The sequence below is a fragment of the Amblyomma maculatum genome, chromosome 1, assembly GCF_055883805.1.
Source record: "Amblyomma maculatum isolate TAMU_Amacu chromosome 1, ASM5588380v1, whole genome shotgun sequence".
NCBI lineage: Eukaryota > Metazoa > Arthropoda > Arachnida > Ixodida > Ixodidae > Amblyomma > Amblyomma maculatum.
Window position 1 is genome coordinate 44,814,008 of NC_139344.1, and position 23,082 is coordinate 44,837,089.

Consider the following 23,082-nt stretch of genomic DNA (forward strand, 5'->3'; position numbering starts at 1 on the left):
AGAGTCCCCTTTCTTGTGAATGAGGATAATGTTTGCATTCTTCCATGCTTCCGGTACCGTCGATGACACCAGGCACTGCGTATACAGGGTGGCCAGTTTTTCTAGCACGATATCCCCCCCGTCCTTCAGCAAATCTGTAGTTATCTGTTCCTCTCCAGCTGATTTCCCCCTTTTCATAGTTTCTAGTGCTTTCTTGACCTCGTCCTTCGTCACTGGTGGAACGTCTGACTGTTTTTCCCTACCGCCAATCTCATTACGCTTTACTGGCATCAAATGGTACAGAGCAAACAAACAAAAAATAAAAGCACTGATAATTGCACGTCGAATTGGCAGGTATGATGCAGTTCTTGGCGCGCACCGAGAGAAATCGGAAAAATGCGAAAAACATGACGAGCACCTAATACGCAAGCAATTAATATAATGCCGAAATCAAATGCGGACATAATGCCTGTTTATTCTTTGAGTGTGTGGTATGAAATATGAGTAATCGACTGGATATACTTGCAATTACTGCTTACCGGACTATATATAATCGGGCTACTTGCCGCGGGTGCTCTTTGCAATACTAACCAGAGTATAATTGTTAACAAGGTTAAATATTACGCGTGAAATACTTCCAAGGGATTTTAATTATTTTACCTTTGGAAACTCTAGTCGTCATTCGCTTACTTCGCAAAGAGCGAAGCCGCAAAAACACATTAAATTTCATTGCTTCAAGTGGGAGCTTTTCTGGTGCTCCAAGTAGGTAAACTTTTTGAACCTTCACATTTTACAGGAAGTTTGCAAAATCTGAAGTGCAAATTGCAGTCGAAAAGGACCGTGCATCCGAGCCAAATGTTTGAGTAAATTGCGACCTAGCTTCGAACCTATAGCGCTATTTTTGTTCGTGGTGAGAAACCGTGCCGGCCTCACAACCTCTCTTTCGCAGAAGGATGATCTAGCGGAAGCGGGAGCCTCTGCGTCCTCTATTTTCCGTCGTTATTTCTTTTTCAAAGCTATTCATTTTTTTTTTATTTTGTATGTACATAAAACAGGACCAGAGCTATCTTCTGGAGGCAATGACTTGTATATTACCGGTGGCTTGCGCACACTAGAATGGAAACATTTTCTTGCAGAATTAGGTCATCTCTACCTCCATGCGGGGTAGTCCACATTTATTTCATTCCAACTGAATTCCGACTTCTCTTGTGGCTTCAGTGACGTACTGTAGTAGGCATAGTTGGCGTGGGAAACACCGGAATGTACCATTTTGGACTGTTTTGATGATGGGGTTACTGTGACCAGTTTAATTTAGCCAGTGCTCGAACGCACGTGTTGTATGTTTCACTTCTTCATACATCCTGCCTTCACACTGCCCTCTTTTCAAATCGACTACATTTCTGGACGTGAATTAGGTGCTTTATGAATGCTAAAGCAAGCTGTACGGTGAGTGAAGTGTGCTGTGCGAGTCGTACGCCGGCCCTCTCCAAGCTGTTTTCTTCGGAGCCAACTCCTGTCATGTTACTTCCCCGAGGTGTTGCCGACGGCCAAAATGGAATATAAATTAGGTGATTGCTTACAGTACTGAGCACCGTTAACCGGCATATTAGTAAAATCTTGTCGCGAACAGCTTGAGACGACGCACATGCAAACAAGAACGTACAGACCGCGCGGTATCCGCCCCGCCGCTCAGCGCGCATACGCGGGCGCCCGGACGGCTGACACACCAGTTGCTGGTGGCGCCCTCTGCGCTGCGGCGCCTCCGTCATCGCAAAAGCGGCCCCTTGCTCCCATGCATTTCGCGGCGCGGTCGACACACTGCCCAATCTTCTAGAGCACTATAGTACGAGGGTGCCCTATGTTACGACAGCTTTCTCCCTCCGTCTCGCGCGCTGTAAAGTAACACGCCTTCGGAACTCTATGTGCGGCGTTCGTCCGTTTCGCCTTTCTTCCTCTATGGTTTCGCCGCCGCCGCTCGCTACGAAAGAGGGCGTCTGATCTCTGGATATTTGCATCACCAGTCTCGGCGCGCGTTTGCAAATACTGGCTCCCTGCTACCTTCCTCCAACATACGTTCAACGCCGTACGTGCATCGAGACGCGAAAAACGAGTGTCGTGCCTGTCTCTCGCCGCACTGTTATCGGACCTATGTCCACGGAGCACTCAGATGCCGCGGTCTGCAGTGGCGAGACCTTGCTACTCAGTCCGCTTCTCTTGTGCAGTTGTGGCGAAACTCAGTATGACTTTTTTAGAAAAGTCTGCTCTCCTCAATGCAAACTCTTCGAAAGAAGAAATACCAAGTTTAATGGAAACAAATGTTCTACCATTGGCCATTTTGTCTAGTACAGTTGCAGTTGACAAATCGGAGACCTTAAACGTCTACTGTGAATTATGTCAGTGAGAATAAATTTGAACATTATGCTACATTTAATAATATATCACTGGATAGCTTATCAAGTATGATAACACTGTACTAATTGTGGATATTAATAAGCTGTCACTAATTTGTAATTTGCGATTAAATATTTCGCTACAACTTCAAGTATAAACTGCTGGATAGCTATGCAGAGTATAATTTCGCTGGACTAGCTAATTGTACTTTCCAATAATTCATCACTCTTTTGTTAATTGCAACTAAGTATAAAATATGCTACACCATGAAGTCATGCATGGTTGGAAAACTTGTACGTAGTATTATAGCAAATAATGATTGGTAGGCGCTAAAATATTATCGCTAATTTGTTAATTGCAATTACATATATATGGTACACTACTACTTTATGTTACGTATCATTAAATAGCTTATATCGAGTATTATTGCACAGAACTAGTAATAGGCGTTAATTATTTAGTACTAATTTGGTAATTAGAAATAAATATGTATGTTACACTAAAACCTCAAAATACGTATCATTGGGTAGCTTATGCCGAGTATTATTGCACAGAACTAATAATATGGGTTAATTATTTATCACTAGTTTGTTAATTGCGATTAAATATATAATACACTACAACCTCAGCTTATATATCAATTGATAGCATATGTTGAGTATCATTGCACAGATCTACAAGTAGGTGTTAATTATTGCTTATTTGTTAATTGCGATTAAATATATATATATGTTACGCTACAACCTGAATTTATATATCATTGGATAGCTTATGCCGAGTTATTGTTGCACAGAACTGATAATGGGCGTTAATTATCGCTAAATTGTTAATTGCAATTAAACATTGAGTGCCATGCTAAATGTTCAAGTTATATATCTTTGAATAGCTTATGTTGTGTATAATTGTACCCCACTATCAAGAATGATCAGTAAGGATTACAGTATCTTGATCTGAATTAGGCTAAATCTGGTGTATTGTGGCGAACTGTGTCTATGGCAATAACAAATTAGCGATAAATAACCCATATTATTAATTCTGTGCAATAATACTCGACATAAGCTATCCAATGATATGTAACTTGAGGTTGTAGTGTAATATATATATATGAAGGAAAGAAGGAAATGTACCGTTGAGGAGATAAAGGCACGAGTACCCTCATTTCCCCTTCATTTATATATACATATATATATATATATATATATATATATATATATATATATATATATTGTTACACCGCGTAGCGGCGCACTGAGAAGCAGCAGAAGAAGAAGCGGAGAAAGCGAGGCGCGCGCAGACTGTTCCGGGTTTTTCTGAGCCGTGTGCGTCCGTTCACCTGTATTAAAACCATTTCATCCGTTACATTTGGTGCTAGGTGCTGGGTAAAGACGTTCTGGATCCGCCAGTACCTCGTCACAGCCGACGTGTAGCAGGTTTGCCACCTTTATCTCCTCAACGGTACATTTCAATGGCTACCATCCGCACGACGCAGACTCATGAACAGCGACCTGAAGAGACGACGGCCTTTCCCCACCAGCGAGAGCCGCGTACGTTCCACGGTGAGCCCGAAGATGACGTTGAGGAATGGCTCCGACATTACGAAAGATGCAGCAAGTACAACCGCTGGAATTCGATCGCACGTCTGTACAATGTTGTCTTCTTCCTCGCTGGCACGGCTCTGACGTGGTTTGATAACCACGAAGAAATCCTGACGACCTGAGACCGATTTGTTGAAGAAATTACGAAGTCATTTGGGGATACCCTAGCGAAGAAGGAACGTGCTGAGCATCAGCTTTCCCAGAGAGCCCAGCTACCCGGTGAGACATGCACACGTTATATCGAAGAAATATTGAAACTTTGTCGCATTGTAAACCGGCAGATGTCAGAAGAAGACAAGGTAGGGCACCTTCTGAAGCGGATTGCTGAGGATGTGTACAACTTCCTTATTTCGCGGGACACCCTTGCCACAGTTGCAGATGTCATCAAGTAGTGCCGGGCATTTCAGGCGTTAAAGGCACGTCGCATAGCGCCCAAATTTGGCCGTCTTTCAAATGTGACAACTGTTGCCAGTATCGACATTCCGGAGGCTGAAGACATCGCTTCTATGGTCAGGAGGATTATACGCGAGGAGCTGGATATTCAGCGGCAACGTACAAATTTCGATGCACCCTACCACCCGACATCGAGGTCCGTATGGGAGCAACGCACGCCATGGGCTGCAAAAAATAACGGCCAACCACCTTAAACAACGGCGTGGAGCGGACCCTGCAACCAACATCGCACCCTTATTTCCAGCAGCGTCAAGCCCATCCGGATGAAGTGCCTCGTGGTGCTCCTCGTCGCTCTTCTGTCGCCCCATCTCGGCCTCCAAGGGATCCTGAAGTGAACTACCAGAGCCGCCAGCCACCCGTATGTTACGGCTGTGGGGGCAGCGGACATATCTTCCGCTTTTGCCCGCGTCGTCAATTTACCCGACCCCCTGTCCAACGAGCACCGCGCTTCACGAATGGTGCCCAGTGGGAGCAGCAGCCACCCGCTACCTTCTATCGGCCCTCTTCCCCTCAACGCCACGCACGGAATGACTCCCCTGTGTCCGATCGCAGCATCACCCCCCCCCCCCTCCCCCACCGCAGCGACAACCCCGTTCGCCATCCCCACGTAGCCGCTTTGTTTCTCCACCGCTGCGAAACTAGGTGGTGCGACCGATGGAGGTAAGGTCGCCGGACGGTCAATTTCACGCATACCTCTACCTATCGTCATGCTAAAGAACAAAGTGTCAGTGTGTGTAGAAAATGTTAAAACGGATGCTTTGGTTGACACTGGTGCCGCTGTGTCAGTTATGAGCCTTTCATTTAAGAACCGCCTTCGACAGAAAGTTATGTTTGTGGGGGACAAAAACACTACGTTTTGTGGAGTTGGGGGTGAGACTTTAGTTCCGGTTGGCCTGTGCTCAGTTTCAGTTGTAATTGGTGACGAGTGCTATAGGACAGAATTCGTTATATTGACGTGACACGCATGACGTTATCTTGGGTGTTGACTTTTTGCGCGAGTGTGGTGCGACTTTAGACTTTAGTGCCGGTGAAATTTGTTTGCAGCCGAACATTATCCCCGCATTAGTAGATAACACGTCTCAGAGTCATCAAGGAGTTCTCGCCATGAAGGAAGATGTGCGGCTGCCTGCGATGACGGCGACGTTTCTCCCGTGAAGTCATCTGAATCCTTCATGGGTAAACATTCAATAGTCGTCGAGCCAGATGTCTCGAATGGAGCGAAAAAAAAAAAAGAAAAACAGTTTGGCGCCACGCTACGGTCGTGGAGGCGGAGGATGGCCGCGCATACCTCTGGGCTGTGAACGCGTCAGAAGAGCCTGCTCATCTTCCTTCTCGTTTGACTTTCGCGAGATTTGAGAATTATGTGACTCATACCGTTGGAATTATTTCCGATTGCAGAGGAGCCGCGAAAGACACGTCTGAATATTGTGCTGAGTTTGAGGGCACGGTCAACAAATCACTCCCATCTAGTGAACGTTGTTATCTGCAAGACATTTTGACAACTCATGCCCAAGTGTTCGACTTTGGCCTCAAATGGATCGGGCAGCCATTTCCCAGCGTCTCGGCTACAGCACAAAATTAACACAGGAAGCGCACCCCCTATTCGCCAAAAACCTTACAGTCTCCCCGGCAGAGCGCAAGATAATTCAAGAACAGGTGGAAGAAATGCTGCACAAAGGAATCACCGGAGAATCTTCCAGTCCGTGGGCCGCACCTGTGATCCTGGTGCGAAAAAAAAGACAATTCTTGGCGATTTTGTGTAGACTACCGTCGTTTGAATGCGATAACAAAGAAAGACGTATACCCGTTACCTCGCATTGATGATGCTGTCGACTGTCTGCATTCGGCGTCATATTTCTCCTCTGTTGATTTGCGATCTGTTTATTGGCAAATTCCTCTACATCCATCCGACCGTGAGAAGACTGCTTTTGTAACACCAGATGATTTATACGAATTTAATGTAATGCTCTTTGGATTATGCAACGCTCCCGCGACGTTCGAGCGATTTATGGACACTATCCTTCGTGGCCTCAAATGGGAAATAAGCGTGTGTTATCTTGATGATGTTATCATCTTTGGAAAGACCTCCAAGAGCACAAAGAGAGGCTCCATAAAGTTCTTGAATGCATTGGCAAAGCTGGCCTCATTTTAATTCGAAGAAGTGCCATTTCGGAGAGCGACAAACTTTAGTTCTTGGGTTCCTCGTCAACGAGGATGGTATCAGGCCGGATCCGCAGAAGATTGCTGCAGTACATGACTTCGAAACTCCACGCACCCTGAAAAGTCTTCGGAGCTTTCTTGGCCTCTCTTCTTATTTTCGTCGCTTCATTGCTGGTTTTGCGCAACTTGCCCACCTCCTTACTTCTCTACTGCACAAGGATTCACAATTTGTGTGAACCCCAGAGTGCGATTCCTCTTTCAATCGGCTCAAGTCTTCTCTAACTTCAGCACCTCTGCTGCGCCACTTCGACCCTTCTGCTGTGACTGAGGTCCACTCTGACGCCAGTGGCGTCGGTCTTGGGGCGGTGCTTGTGCAGCTGCATAGTGGGGTTGAACACGTTGTTGCATATGTCAGCCGCACGTTGACAAAATGTGAACGGAACTGCACAGTTACCGAATTGGAGTACCTCGCAGTTGTGTTCGCTGTGCGCAAGTTCCGACCATACCTATATGGACGTTACTTCACCATAGTTACTGACCACCATTCGCTATGCTGGCTCATCGGACTTTGCGATCCATCTGGTCGTCTGGCGCGCTGGGCATTACGCCTGCAAGAATACAACTTTGGTGTCGCATACAAAAATGGACATCACAGTGATGCAGACTGCTTGTCACGGCACCCATTGCCGACTTTAGTTAACGATGAAGACAGCTTCGACGGGTGTTTAGCCTCAATCGCATCGACGTTTCCTGGTATGGCGACCGTTAGGCAAGAACAATGCAACGACCGGTCACTACAGCCTCTTATACAAGAGGCAGAAGGAAGAGCAGAGTCAACGCAGTTTACTATCGAAGATGGTGTTTTGTTCCAGAAGAACTACTCAGTTGACGGTGCTGCCCTCCTTTTGGTCGTCCCAAAAAGTCTCCGTGCGCAAGTTTTGCATGTCATGCACGATGATATTACCTCTGGACATCTAGGCTTCTGTCGTACCCTGCACCGAATTCGCCAGCGTTTTTATTGGTCACAAATTAAGACCACCAAGCAATACGTTGCGACATGAGAAAAATGTCAACGACTTAAGGCACGCACCACCACGCTGGCCGGACCTTTACAACCCGTTAATCCACCTACCTCACCTTTTGAAGAGATTGGAAATGACCTGCTCGGTCCTTTTCCAAAGACTGTGGAGGGCTGCCGCTGGGTTATCGTCTGCGTTGATTATCTTACCAGATACGCGGAGACCGCTGCTCTCGCTCCCGCAAAAGCTGCTGATGTTTCGTCGTTTCTTTTGCATTCCGTTATTCTTCGCCACGGCGCACCCCGTGTTATCATAAGTGATCGTGGTCGGCAATTCACTGCTCATGTCGTGGAAGAAATGCTCCGACTTTGTGGTTCCCACTACCGACACTCGACACCGTATCATCCGCAGACCAACGGTCTCACCGAGCGCACCAACCGCACCTTGACAACCATGCTGTCCATGTACCTCTCGTCTGACCATCGCAACTGGGATTCGGTGCTACCGTATGTGACGTACGCTTAAAACACTGCAAATCATGAAGTTACAGGCTATTCTCCTTTCTATTTATTCTATGCAAGAACTTCCCAAGTTTTCTTAGACACCATCTTCCCATTCTCCCCCAAAGACGATGCGTCTCTTTCCCAGATACTATGCCGCGCCGAAGAAGCCCGTCGTACAGTCCGCTTACGCGCACTGGCTTCTGAAAACCGCTCGAAAGAACACTACGATCTGCATCATCGTGCAGTTGCTTACTACCCTGGAGGCTACGTCTGGCTTTGGACGCCTATTCGCAAGCGAGGATTATATGAGAAGTTCCTCTGCAAGTACGATGGCCCCTTCGTAGTGTTGGACCAATTACTGAATGACGTGAATTACGTTATCGCCAAAGTCACGACGGATAACCGCTGATCCCGCAAGACACAAGTTGTTCACGTGGCTCGCATGAAGCGCTGCCATCTTCGATCTACCTAATTTTCTCGAGGACGAGAATCGTTTGCCCGGGGGGAATTGTTACGCCGCGTAGCGGCGCACTGAGAAGCAGCAGAAGAAAAAGCGAAGGAAGCGAGGCGCGCGCAGACTGTTCCGGGTTTTTCTGAGCCGTGTGTGTCCGTTCACCTGTATTAAAACCATTTCAATACATATATTTTCGCAATTAACAAATTAGTGATAATTAATTAACGCCTCCCATTATTTACCTGATATAATACTTTATAAAGTTTTCCAACCATGCATATTGCATATTTAGTTACAGTTAAAAAGAGGGCAATAATTATTTGAAATTCACTATTAGCTAGTCCACCGCAATTAATATCCAACATATTATGACATGAAGGTGTAGCAAAATATTTATTCGCAATTTACAAATTAGTGACAACTCATTAGTACCAACAGTTAGTACACTGTAATCGTACTTGACGTAAGTTATTCAGTGATATATCATTAAATGTAGCATAATGTTCAAACTTATTCATACTGAGATAATTCACAGTAGATGTTTAAGATCTCCGATTTGTCCAGTGCAAATATACTAAGTGGAAGAAAACTTGTTCCCATTAAACTTGGTATTTCTTCTTTCGAAGAGTTTGCATTGAGGAGAGCAATCTTTTCTAGAAAAGTCATACTGAGTTTCGCCACAACTGCACAAGAGAAGCGGACTGAGAAGCAAGATCTCGCCATTGCAGAGCGCGGCATCTCAACGCTTCGTGGACATTGGTCCGCATAACGGCGCGGTGAGAGAGCCACGGAACTCGTTTTTCACGTTTCGATACACGCCCGCCTATGAACGTATGTTGAAGCAAGGTAGCAGGGCGTCAGTATTTGCAAACGCGCGCCAATCGCCTACGCAGTGAGCGCCGAGACCGGCGATGCGAACATCCTCAGTGAGTGAGTGAAAAACTTTATGGAGTAGAGATAAGGGAGGGGGATGTGTAGGGGGGGGGGGGGGGGGGGGGGTCCCTAGTCGAGGACTAGAGCGGCTGCCGCTGCTATCCGCGCCCATGACACGAGGGCTCGTTGGGCCTCTAGTCCAGAGCTGGATAGGGCAGCCTCCCACCCCTCAATTGTTGGCACTGTATTTGTGTGATCTGGAGGCCCCAAATGCAAATATTGCGGGGAGAAGGCAGACCTGCACCACATGGTGTGGACCTGCCCACACAATCCTCCAGATGACCCGAACATCCAGTGTCCAGACGCCCTCTTTCGTAGCGAGCGGCAGCGGCGAAACAAACGGGCAAACGCCGCACATAGTGTTCAGAAGGCGTGTTACTTGACAGCGCGAGAGGGAGGGAGATAGCTATCGTCGCGTCGAGCGCCGAGCCACGGCCGTTCAATGGAGGCGCACTTGCCTCCATTGAGCGGCCGTGGCCGAACATAGGGTGCCTTGATGCGCGCGCTCTCCCGCCACCGCCGCGCAGGGTGGAGACAACCGCATCGTCTTCCGCCATTAGGATGCCCGCTCCGTACGCAGCCAAGGGCGGCGAAGGCGAAACATCGCATAGTTCAGCGAGTGCCACATTCACGGTCTTTTGTAATTTCGCGACATCGGCTGTGATGAAGCCGTGGTGGAGGGCATCAGAAATTTCGTCCACCTTAGGTTTTTATTAAAATGCACCGATATCGGCCTAGTACAAGGCACTGTGTTTTTCAGCTCTATCGAAACTCGGCCGCCGCGGCTGTGTCGCGCCCCCGTCCTCATAATCAGCAGACGAGCGCCATATACCACCCAGCGAATACATCCGGGCCACTTTTAATGTTTCTTTGTAGTTCCAAACGTGGTTTATAATTTTTGCGGAGCATAACGCACTAATACTACGAAATAAACGACTTCGGGTACATTTTTGTGTTAAGCTTGAGTATAGGCATGTTCTTTCATTTTACGTTGCACAATATAGTACTTTATGGCTATTTTATGCTCAGAAAAGCATTCCCATAGCTATCCTGAATTTCGTTTTCATTTCTTTCGAGTTACTTTTGATATGCAGATGGGGATAAACAAACTTTTTAATACATGCCAGATACTTGGTGCTTCACACATATGGTTTCTATAGCATTAAATCTTGACTCGCGCAGTCACGGACTATAAGCCCTGTTTAGCATATCTGATGCAGCAAATAATGTAAACTGCTCACTACTATAAACCAGATGTCGATGTCGCTAAAATAAAGCAGCCACACGGTTTCTCAACAATGAGAAAAGAAACTGCATCCGATAGATAGCGATTTCCGATGTGAGCTTGTTTGTTTGGTTCAAAACCTGAAAACGTCAAAGACAACGCTACAACTCACTGCAAATTAACTGCAGCGCATGTCTTGCTTCCATGCCCATTGACTCTCGCAGCTTCGAGCTGACGCAGGTGAATGCGCAGCCGTACTATTGCATAACTTAATTGATATCAATATGTTTGCCAGAGAATCCTTGTGTCGCTGACAGGCCTCCATAGGGCATCGTGTCTTCTTGTTTAAATATTCTGTGACAGCCTTTACAGGGGACTTTAGGGTGAACAGATTGTCTGTCCAGGACGTGATTCCTTTAAAGTGCTCTTCGCAGGATTGAAGAAGGCTCATAACCTCACCACTCGGATAACACAAGTTCTCACCATCTTGGACATACTCTTTCAGTGCAGTTAAATATGCATGCTCATGGTTCGTCAAGCCAAGCATTGCAGCCTTGCACTGCTCTCATTTCATTTTCTTCAAAACTCCTTTCACAAGAAATCCACCAATATGATGCAAAATACTGCACTGAATTGAAGTCAGTGCTTCAATGAACAGAATTTCCCCATCGTCAATTTCCTCTTCAACATCTCCAACATACTCTTTTTTTCCTTGTGAAATCATATCAACCAGGTACTCAGAATCATCCGTTTCATAGCTTGAGGTTGCTGGTGTGTGCAAAAACTGACTTACGCATACAAGTTTCAAAGCACATTTCATATCGTACGCGTTTGGAACGGGTTTCCTGTGACGCACAACAGAAAAAAGATTCTCCAGGCAGTCCTGTAGCAGTCTCCCGGTGAGAAAGAACTTGTAGCCACCCATTTTAAGCACGATATCTTGCAAACGAAGGACAACTGTTGTTGCAATACCTGCCTGTGAGGGCTTCCACTGGGATGTGCTGCCCATCTGCATGCCTTGAACTGCGTCCAATGCCAGGCGCAACATGTGCAAGGCTTCATGGTACTTTGCCATATCTTGCCAACTAAGTGCAACTGACGGATGTCGTGAGGACATCAGTTTGTACCATTTTGCGATGAGCTCCAGGAACCATGCTGTGGTTTCAGCTTCTGGTTCGAGCACTTTCTCTCTTATTAGACAACGAATGGCGGCTGGGGATTCCTTGAAGAACTGAACCGCTATGCCGACCTTCATTTTTGTGAAGTGGCCTTTGCTGACATGAGCTTCAGAAAGTTTGGGTGCAATTTTCAGCTCTTTGCTAGAGTCGTATTCTACGACAGCGCGCACGTGCTCCAGCTTGGGCTTTGTTTGAGGGTAAGCTATGTTGGCAGACAGTTGCATCGCTCAGCATAAAGCCAATAGAGTTTAAAAGCTGACCTCGGATATTTTTTATCACGTGAGCAGCGTCCGCAGTGAAAAAGAGTTCCTTTCCCTGAAGCATGGGATGAGGGATTGAGCACACAGTGTTAGAATTCCTGTGGCTAGAAAAACCTAGCTCACGCCACATAGCTCTGTTGGAGGCTCCAATATCAGATGTTACCACAAGCACTCTAAAAGAAATGTCAGCGCAAAGCTGCACGATTTCCAGAACAAAATCCTTAAGCAGACCCCCGTCGACAGAGCTCCCTGTAAAATTGTATGCGATTACCTGCTTCCACCTTGTGTTCAATCCTCCGACCATAAAAAGCAATGACATGCAGGTTCATCTGGAACTGCTGGAAATGTTTTCCCTCCAAACACGATGTCTTCAGCACGATCGAGGTCATACCCTTGTGCAATTTCCATTTCACCGAGATAAAGCACACAATCTTTTTCAATATCTTCCATGCCCTCTGCTTTTACTCTGAGAACGTCAATCACTTCAGTTAAGATCCCCGGTAGGAACTTGAGTCCCTGAAGACGACGGACAAGAGTCCTATTAGAAGGCAGAGGGTACCCAAGTCTTCTTAGGGTTTCGTAGCCTGAAGTTCCACTAGCAAATTTGATCTGAAGGGCTTGTTTAATTGTTTTGGACTACCAGGTGGAACCTTAGTTGCTGTTCCGGGACAGGGCTCGCATTTGGTCTTGATTTAGGAACTTCCGTTTTTTTTTCGTAACATTTCGCTGGCCTTTTCCATCTTTTGAAGCTTCTTTTTAATTGACTGATTTGTAGCACTTGTCTTGCTGTGAACTTCGCGAAGTTTCGCGAATTTTTTCTTCATGTCCACTAGCTGTTTATTCAGTTCAGCACATGAGCTGTTACTGCACTTCTCCCAACCATTCATCACGGGTTGCACGAAGTGCGCAGGCAACTTGCAGAAAATCATCTGTGGCGGGAATTGAAGTTTCTGGCATGGAACTTGGGCGAGGTGAGTTGTTCATCTGACTTTGAGCCGTCTCCCTGTCATCACTGAGCAATGGCTGCAGTTCTTGATTTGCCGTGTGTGGCATATCAGCCACGTCGTTGACATATTGGCCCTGGATTTCTGTTGATGTGGTATCAGAAGCATTCTGTTGATGCTGCAAAGTGCACCTTTGCTCTGCTGCCGCAGGCACTCCTTGTAACCTTTCCTTTGGCGGCTTCCTGTGCTTAGGCATCGCTGAAAAGAGTGGCCACACATGCTGCAAATCAGATGGTGCATTATTTTATCATTATGAACGAGCATGCTCCAAGTCTTGCTACGTTTAGACATAAAATTAAATAAAATGCAAAATTGTCAGCATCATGCATCTGGATGGAAGGCGCGGCTGATTTACCTCCCTATAAAAATGAAAATGAGCTAGTCCATTGACCAGAGCTATGAAGAGAGTCTTGCTGTAATGTCAGCCGCCTCATTCTCTGAAGAAACACTTAAATAGTCACTCCACGTGGGCCTAAAAATGGCCGGTCATTACAGTACTAAGCTAGGACAATCTGGCTAATATTGAAAGAAGCAATAGGATTAGGAAAGAAGCCTTGCAAACTTTCGTTAATGCAGAAATATGTGACTTATTATGCCTCTGAAGGAAAAAAGCGTTGGCACAGCATTGGGCTTCAATTTTTTCCACCCGTCAGCCCGGTTCTGCTCAAAGGTGCATTCTTCAAAATGTGCCTGTAACACAGAAACGTGCAATGATCAGAAAAACTTATTACTGTTTAAATTGAGAAGGTTTCACACTAACCTTCTAAACAGCTCAAAATAAGTAACACAAACAAGGACATGCCCAAACAGTGATAAGTGAAATTCAGGTGCTCGTTAAGATATACTAAGAAACAAGCAAAAGACCGTCGACTTCTTTCTGAAAAAAAGAAAAGAAAGAAAGACGGGGAGAGTGCGAGGAAATTATTGGACACTGAAGAGATGTGCTTCTTGCCTTTGCTGCCAGGTGGAACATGGGCAGTGAGCTAACAAATCCCTTGAAAAATAAAACGTTGCACTCATATATGTGCGCGCAAAAAGGCAATGATGTAAGTCAATCCTGGATTTTTCACGACTTCCCTTTTTCTATCATGCTGTCCACAAATTTTGTCGAGCTCCAACAAAACAGCTTTCTTTTTCGTCTGATCCTGTCATCACCATTAAGAAATTTCCGTTGTTAAAGGACTCCGTAGTCATGAAATCCTTGTCACTCATCTCCAGTCAGATGTTCAGATAATTCACCGATCATCGAACGGGGAAAGAAAAGCGAATGTCTAGACAAGCGTGATCACATAACACATATCGAATACCAAGTTAAGCATGCCTTTATACATGCAGTAACTACCAATTAACCGTTAGTAAATTAGTCATGACGAGTCCTGACATGACATGATTGTCATGGCCACACATGCTTCATGCTTGGTCATACGCCTCATTTCTCTTTCTCTCTCTCACACACACACACACACACACAAACGGGCGCGCGCACGCACGCACACCGTCTGAGTTGGACAGCGGCACAAGAATAACAACGCCGAGAAAATGCCTCAAAGCGCTGTGTATGTCATCACATCAAAGGCAATTTAGAGCTCCGCTTACGTTCCATTGCGCCTTCCACATGCTCTTTCCACTGCGCACAAAAAAGAAATTGCACAAAGCTCCGGTAGCAAAGAGCGCACATCTGTACGCGCTCGCAGTACTACATGTACAACAAGAGATTATAAGAACTAAGCATTTCGTGTTGCCCAGAAAGAAACGAGTTAAACGCGCAAGCATATGTGCCAGATATCTAGGATACAAGACTGACAAACGCTACGGGACAAAGCATGCAAAAGAAAGAATAACTGTACGAATACAGAAGAAGCATAACTTACGCTGCATACACACGAGCGGTCCGTGGGCTGCCACTTGTCGCGCTTCATTTTTACGAGCCAGAGAAGCCGTCTTTTCGGTTCTTTAGGGAACCGGTACATCTTCCACTCATTTCGTGAGTGGTTCGTGCACTGGGGTACAGTGAACTAGAATATTCTAGTTCACTGTAACTGGGGTACGCAACACCCGGGCATTTTGTCCCAGATAACGCCGCGCACGTGCCTCTCCCAAGCAGCCGCGGCGAAGCGTGGGAGCGAAATGGCCGCTGCCGCTCCGGAGGCGGCGTTCACCCCTTCACAGAATGGCACCAGAAGCGTTTCGGGATAGCTCGGCTGCAAACGCTGATTGGTGCACACGCCGCGGCCTGGCGTGACGTTTTTTTCGTCGGGCTCGATGCTTAACCGGACGTGACGTAGTCAAAAACTGGGTTTGCTCGTTTTGTTTTTCGTCTCTGACGCTCTAGGGAATCGCTAGGTGCCTCCCCCCCCCCCCCCCCTTCCGCTCTGGCAACGCGCGCGACGATGGCGGGCCTGCGCGTTTACGTGAATGCGCTTTCGGCAAGCCGATCCGTGCTGTACGTTGGGCGGAATGACGTGGCGACGACCTGCGGGAGATCGCAAGCACCGTCAAGGTAAGTATAAATTGCGCAAAACTGTCTCGCATTTTGCTTATTTATAAGTGCTGTGTCGCTTGTCTCTTCCCACGTGCTTCCAGGACCTCGTGCAGCAGCAAGCAGCTCGTGGCATGGACGCTCCTCGTATTCAAAAAAAAAAAAAAAAAAATCGGCCACGGCTATGGAGACCTCCACGAAAACATCCGCCGTCGGCAACTAACCGCTGCCTGACTGCTGTGCTGAGGCGCACGTCTGCCGTGCGCATTCTCAACCCTGATTGAGGTGCAAGAACGCAGATTTCTTTGTCGAAAGTTTTGTGATACGTTGCGCATTCATGAAATCGCTATGTTCATAATGCAACTTTCTTCTACTCTTTTACAGCACCGTTTCCTGTATGCTGCGAAGAGGCCGAGGATTTTCTTTGTACGCAGCAGCCCATGTCAGGGATCACGGCATCGATCAGCTCTCCAAGATCATCGCTACAGCATCCAGGGCAGCATAACCAGGCGCTGTGTACGACGTAGTGCACCACTGTTGACGGTGCACGGCAAAGGGCCACGGACGAGTGCAGGGCGTTGCGTTCGCCACGCCGTCACGTCGCTGCGCATCCAAACGGCCCTTTTCAGGGCCGCCCTAATGTTTCCTAGCAGACCTCAGACGCACATCCCGTACTCCTCTTCCCTTTCTATGTTGCACGTGGCTTCGTATCAATCGCCGTGGCCACCAAAATAACTTACGCGCTAGGCCTCTTTACCAGGTTATACGCACGCATGCATAATCGTGTCAAATTTAATTTAATAAAGTGCTGCAGTGCTTATTACCTGCTTCCCTAACGCATTCTTCCGAGTCTTCGTGCAGCAGCTGCAGAGCACGTGGCAAGCGTCATTCTGCTACCGCGACGAACGCCAACTAAGCCTATACAACAGGGTGAACAGAGTATTCTCAGTGTGGTGCGGCTTTGTTCAGCGATGTTAATGGAAGTATCGACATTTTATATAACAACTGCATAATCGTCTTGAATATTGCTTCATGAAGTACTGCACTGCTTAATTCCCACTTACCTCGTGCATTCCACAGCTGCTGCAACTAGCACGTGGCCAGCGTCGTTCTCTCCAGTGCTGCAGTGACGACAAACTATAGGCCTCGCGATAGGCTACAATATACAGCGCGGCTTTGTGCCGCTGTGTATTTTTTTTTATAAATGCATCACATTTCGAAGGTGTTATAGTCGCCATCTAAGGATCACTTAACTCGAGAGCACGGGAAAAGGCAGAAGTGTACGCACCTGGATTCGATGCCATATGTGCAACGCCGTGTTTTTTTTTCTTTTTTTTTTTTTTTTTTTTTACGAAAGCATCGACGCGCTAGGCGTCCTAGACAAGGTTCAAATGCAGTGTGCCTTTGTAAAGTACCATGCATGGGGTGAGCGGTTGCTATGTTTTCAGTTCACTTTTGTTGGCTGTTTCTTAAATAAAAATTGTCATTGGTCTCTGTGTCTGTCACTGCGTCTAAAGAGCTGTTTTGGCCGAGCCACGTACGTAGCCATGGATTGCACCGCGGCAGTATGGCTTTGTTCCAAGTTTAACAAAACAGTTGAGGCCAAATCAAAATCAGAAATGACCATTTCCAACTTGGATATTAGCCACAAGTCAGAATTTTGAGTCCAATTCAATGGCAACAGTTCAGCTCTGTGCCAACATTTCGTACAATTAAGGGAGTCGAAATTATGAAAATGGCATGCATTTGTGAACATCAAACAAACATGTTTCACATCCAATCAACATGTCATGCAATGCTAATATGAAAGCTCAATATTCTATCAGGGAACTCTATGAAATCTGCTAGAGCATAGAGCACACGTTCGTAGAGATATTTTCTTGAATTACCAGCACTCGCAAAGGTATTGGAAATAATTGAATTAAGTCCTATTCAAGGAATCAGATGAACAGTAACAAAAAATCATCCTTTATATATTTTGTTTAGTACCTCAATGAAGAGTATTAGGCACACTTTTGCTGAATTTGTACATAAATGACATAACTCATATTGACAACAGTGTTCAGCTCATCATGTATGCTGATAATAGTGCGTTTATTACTGGCTTTGATCTCAATGAGACTGTTTTGCATTGAAATGATTTACTTGAAAAATCGTTTGCCTGGTCCAATTTCATGAAGAAATAAACACAGAAAAACTATTTTGTTTTGAGCCTGAAATAAGAAAATGATGTAAGAGATGGCCACCGATCTATAATAAAAATATTGACCTTGTAGAAACTCGCATAAGTCTTAGTGTGAATTTTTTCATTTGAGATAGGAAATTCATATAAACAACACTGCAAAAAAAATTTCTTCTATGAGTGAGCTTTATCTTGATGTGGTACTGTCCTTGCCTTTTATTATGCAAGTCCCCACAGATAAGGCATTGCAGTTTTATGTGGGCAAGCACCACAAGAGCAACTATCAATAAAATGATAATTCTCAGTAAATTAAATGTGTGCTTCTTACATAATCGATATTGACCGCCGGTTGACGACATGACACCTCCTTGCAGAATACAGTATAATTATCTTTAACTATGAGTGCCATTTGTTGCACGTTTACTATTTTTCTGGGCAGGACAGTAAAAGCTTTCTTTACTCGATGGCACTGCTGCAATTTAGAGCCACTCCGTTTTTAACTCAAAACTCCAACCTCTGGTTTCTCCCGCACTTTCATACTCGGTGCAACCTGCAATCAATAAAACACAATATAATGGTCTCACTGAATGAACTTAAATAGGTATTCCTGAAATTGTGAAAACAGCTATGAATACACTTTTTAGGGTTGTAAAATCAGAAATGTTGCAAAAGTTAAAGAGCACTGCAGAATCTGCATTGGAGCAATGCAAAAGAATGGATGCTGCTGCAACATTACATCACCCTCCATCGATTGACACCACTCATTAACCTCTACCACTTCTCAATTACTCACAACTGCTGCGGACATGATTTTGCAGACACGTTCTGCGGACGCGGTCTGCGGACAGAAATCTGTGAACATAGCGAAGTAATACTTTCGCATCAATAGATCGTCTAGATACAGGGTCTCTAATTCTTGCACTTTTTTTAAATAATGTGTAAATTTTTTTTATCCTACTCTGCAGCTAGCGTCTGCTGCTCCTTTGTAAATGGGTCCAGGACCTAAGTGCATGAGTTGCTCTCTGAAACATTTAATTTAGCTCTCGAGACTATCTAATATGCTCGAATTGAAATCATTGACTCCAGATTGGACTTTGAAATTAGTTGCAAAAGTTTTAACTGCAAAGCCTATTGAAATCTAATATGTTTGGGTGTATTTTTACTAGGGAGCGAAATGCACCAGCTTCCTTTAACATCTTAGCTAGCACACGCACAATGCATCATTGAAATGTGGTTTGAATTCCAGTTTCACCATGCATAGCAATTGTCCATTCAGGTTGGATGTTCATTAGGGATAACAATTCTAACCTGTAAGATGACCATAACTTAGCAGCGCATGATAAAAATAAATTGCTTGTTTACAGAGAGTTAAAACTATGCAGTTGGGACTAAGTACTTATTCCAGCTGGGAGGTCATCTGGAAACTGGAAGGCATTAGATTATGGAAATTCAAATAGGACTGAAAATTCTAATTGGAAAGAATGAAAGGATGCCTAAATGGAATGAGGGCTTCTAGAGAAAGTGTAAATTTTGGAAACTCAATTGGATAATACAAGACTCTTTAGCAGGATCTAGAATGCATCTTTTACAAATGAACACTTGAAACATAGAGCACTGGCTGATGCTCACTAGCGCAGCTCTCAGAATAACTGACAGCATGGGCAAAACTACAGTAGGTGTTAGTGCAGTATACACCAGTGTTGTCACTGCGAAGTGGAGAGCCCCAAAGCAGAGGACTGCCATTCTTACTACTGCCAATACAAAGTCCTTCTCAGAGCCACCCCATTGTTTCCTGGCAGATCATGAGCCTTCAGCTTAATCGTCATGTTTTCTCATTTTTAGTCTTTTGTAGGATGTATTGGGCCTTCGGTGGTCTACCATGCAACACTGCATGACTAATCCACTGATTGCAAAGCCGTTAACCAACAGAGAAATCTTTTCACTTCACGTGCGGCACAAAAACATTATGTATAAAAGAGGCCGCATATCACTATTCCATCTTTCTTTAGCACAGTCTAAAACCATTCCTGCAGAAAGCTATAGCTTCTTTTACGCAAAGTGACATGGCAATTATTGTAGCTTGAAACATTTTCAAAACGAAAAAATAAATGCATGAGGCGGCTCACAACCATTGTTTTTTTGTAAAATTGTGTTGCTTCATAGGCAGTAACTTGAACAACACTGGCAACGTTTCTACATTACTTTGAAACAACCCAGGCAAAAATCCTAACTGGTGTAACTGGTTTAAGGAACAAACTTCCAGTTCATACCAGTTGGATAGCAATGGATCCCCAACTGAAATTCATCTGGGATCAACGTTCATGCGTATAAGGTACCCGTTGCATGCGAGCCTTGCTGCCTGTTGATGGTTTACAACTCAGAAAGAACACAAAAACGATGGCACAAGTGCAGATAAGGCGCATGTTCGCAGTCTCCATGACCGGTTCTATTTGTTCCTCTGTATCCCATGAAAGCACTCCATTTCTAACCCCCAATGGCGTAGGTCTGCGACATCCGGTGCAATAACGCTCCCCCCCCCCCCCTCCTCATGAGCACACCTGAGTGCCGCTACCATCACCTACTTTGTCGTCACGGCTTTCTTTGATGGGGGAAGTTCGTTTTTCGTATCGCACAACGTGGTGCAAGCCGAGGCATTTTTTTTTTCAAGAATTTTCGCGCTACGATATACACAGATACACAAGAGAGCAGGAACCACGCACACAGGACAAGCGCGCACTGACAACTGAGGTTTATTGATAACAGGGTTACATTTAAAACATTCCACACGCACTCTCTGATACAAGAAGTCTCGCAAACTCACTGAACAGGCAGTGTCACATGCCTACGCACCTACGCTCCTTTATTATCTTTATCTCATGATTAGTTAGCATGACTGATGGCGTGCTTACGCACTTGTCTTCACCAGCTTCCCATATCTGAAACTCTTCTTTTATTTCTCTTTCTTTTCCGTCTTTTTAACGGCCTAAGATTGTGGTTCCTTCAAAGTCTGGCTTGCATTTGTGTTTTGCGCAATGGGGTGCGAGGTTTCCCGGGTTATTGATTTTACCTATATCATTACAATGTTCCTTTAACCTCGTGTTCAAACACCTGCCTGTCTGACCTATGTACCTCATTCCGCATGATAAGGGACTGTTATACACAATGCCTGTATCACTCTCAACAAATCTTTTTTTGTGCGCAATTCCGCATGTGTTGACTCTATCTTCCTGATCATTAGTCATTTTATGACACAGGCTTATTAACTTTTTCGGAGCGGTGAACACGAGGTGGACATCATACCTACTAGCTACTTTCTTTAAAACATGGGATACATTATGTACGTACGGAATGGCGACCACATTACTAGCTTGCCCTAAATTATTTTTCCACATCCTAGTTGTCACTCAAAATTTGTAGGTGCTTTTCTGCAACAGATGTTAAATGTGCGTCGATAGAGTTTCAACAGCGTGTGTTGACACATCTGATCCGAATTTCTCTAGACACCCAACATGCATTTTTGTAAGGGTCATTTCATTTTTGAGGCAGGGGTTTCGGCAAGTATCTTGGAACCTCAGCAAACACTGTCTGGACGGCATTCTTCGTGAGGTAACATCCCGGCCCCTGCGCTTTCATCCGAGAAGCGGCCAACCGGTTCCATAGGGAACCCCGCTCGGACGGCAGACTAGCAAATACTTCTAGGGACTTCTAAGGGCTCTAGCCGTGCGCTCTAAAACGCACCGACATCAAAACATAGGGTCTAACTATGAGAGCGAAAAAACGGGGGAGGAAGCGGCTTCATCGGCACTTGGCTTGCGAAGGACGGCCGCGTGACGTCATGCTCCCTCCTAGTTTTTCCTTCCTCCATGAATAGTAAGGATAAAGGTACGGCGGCACTTGCTGTCCCCTCTTGTACCGTCGGTGCAGTCGCGCGCACAAGCGTATTTCGCGGCACTTATTGGCACAGTGCGCATGCCGCTTTGCTCGTATCGAACCATATGTTCAACGAGTCCATCTCGCCATAATGGCAAGCGGCGCCGCAGCAGTACAATTTTTGCTAGTTCACTATACTTTCGTAGAAGTTGTTTTAGCGTGTATCTTTCGGTGGGGCTGCCCGTGTTTTTTTGTTTTGGTATTACACTATCGAGTGCGCCTCTGTGGTATCTTATAGTGTGATGCGTTACTGTAGGCACGAGCAGTTCATTTGTCGTACAAAGTCTAGCCCTCTTTTGTAGGATTTTTGCAGGAGACCTTCCATCTTAATTATCCTTTTCGCACGTTGAAATTTCGGGTATTGGGTGATGTATACCATTCGGCTCTTGAAGAAACCCTGTAGCAGCACTCCTTCAGCGAACGAGACCTTTCGGGCCGCGCGACTGCTCTACCCCCATCCCTACCCATCTCAATATAACTATTACCCGCAGACGCTCTGGTGACGCCTCAGAAGCGCACCCTCCGCTACCATCAAACCCTCACCGATCCCTCCTGCACCCTTTGCAACCAGGTCCAATGCCTGGCGCGTCCTTCCCAGCGCTGTCTAGAACACCTCAATCACTACATAGCCGGGAAGATTGGGAGACCTTAGTACACTCTGAGGACCCGGCGTGGCAGAAGATCGCCACAAACCGGGCTGCCAAAGTGATGAACCGTAGGAACATGAAAGTTTGTGTGCAGTGGGGCCGTGCGGGGCCCAGGGGCATGCTTGACCCAAACTCCTCTGTTCCAATAAATGTTTTTACTAGCTACTACTGTTTTCTAATTTTTCTACTGCGCTTAGTTGGGCATCAGCTAGGTTTATTGAAACAGAGACCTTTCGCGCAGTGGCAATATTATCACATTAAGCCATAGTCTGTACCCAAATATACTATGCTGAGCTGCTTTCTGCAGTGGATGAAGGTGGCAACGACAGTAGCCGTTTTATAACAAAATACATAAAAAAACCTGCCCATGAGGCTATCACTTGTGTGCCCATTCGGATTATTTTTAAGGCGAAATCATTTCTAGTCTCAGGGAACGAAATGCCATGCACGAAAGTTGTGCCCTGGATATGTCATATTCCGTGAGATGTGTTCTTGTCTTGCATTTCTGCCACCTGCAATCGCACACTTGAACGCGCGCCGAGGAACTTCACGCGACAGGAGCGATGGTGTACGCCGTCCAAACACACTTGCCAGAGAAAGTGACAGATACTGCGCCTTTCCCATTCCGTAAGCCAATTATAATTATATGTAGCACTTCAACGAGTGCCGATAACATCTAGCAAATGATAG

At 45.7% G+C, this 23,082-nt stretch overlaps 2 pseudogenes across 1 annotated transcript; both read right to left on the minus strand.

The window, feature by feature from the left end:
* Positions 1–10,880: 10,880 nt before the first annotated feature.
* LOC146202249 (uncharacterized) lies at positions 10,881–12,388 on the minus strand (annotated as a pseudogene).
* LOC146202250 (uncharacterized) lies at positions 12,303–16,706 on the minus strand (annotated as a pseudogene). Its single transcript, XR_014706519.1, has 4 exons — positions 16,698–16,706; positions 15,026–15,169; positions 13,751–13,844; positions 12,303–13,352 (listed from the first exon to the last, which is right to left on the minus strand). The product of XR_014706519.1 is annotated as an uncharacterized LOC146202250 (transcript).
* Positions 16,707–23,082: the final 6,376 nt, after the last annotated feature.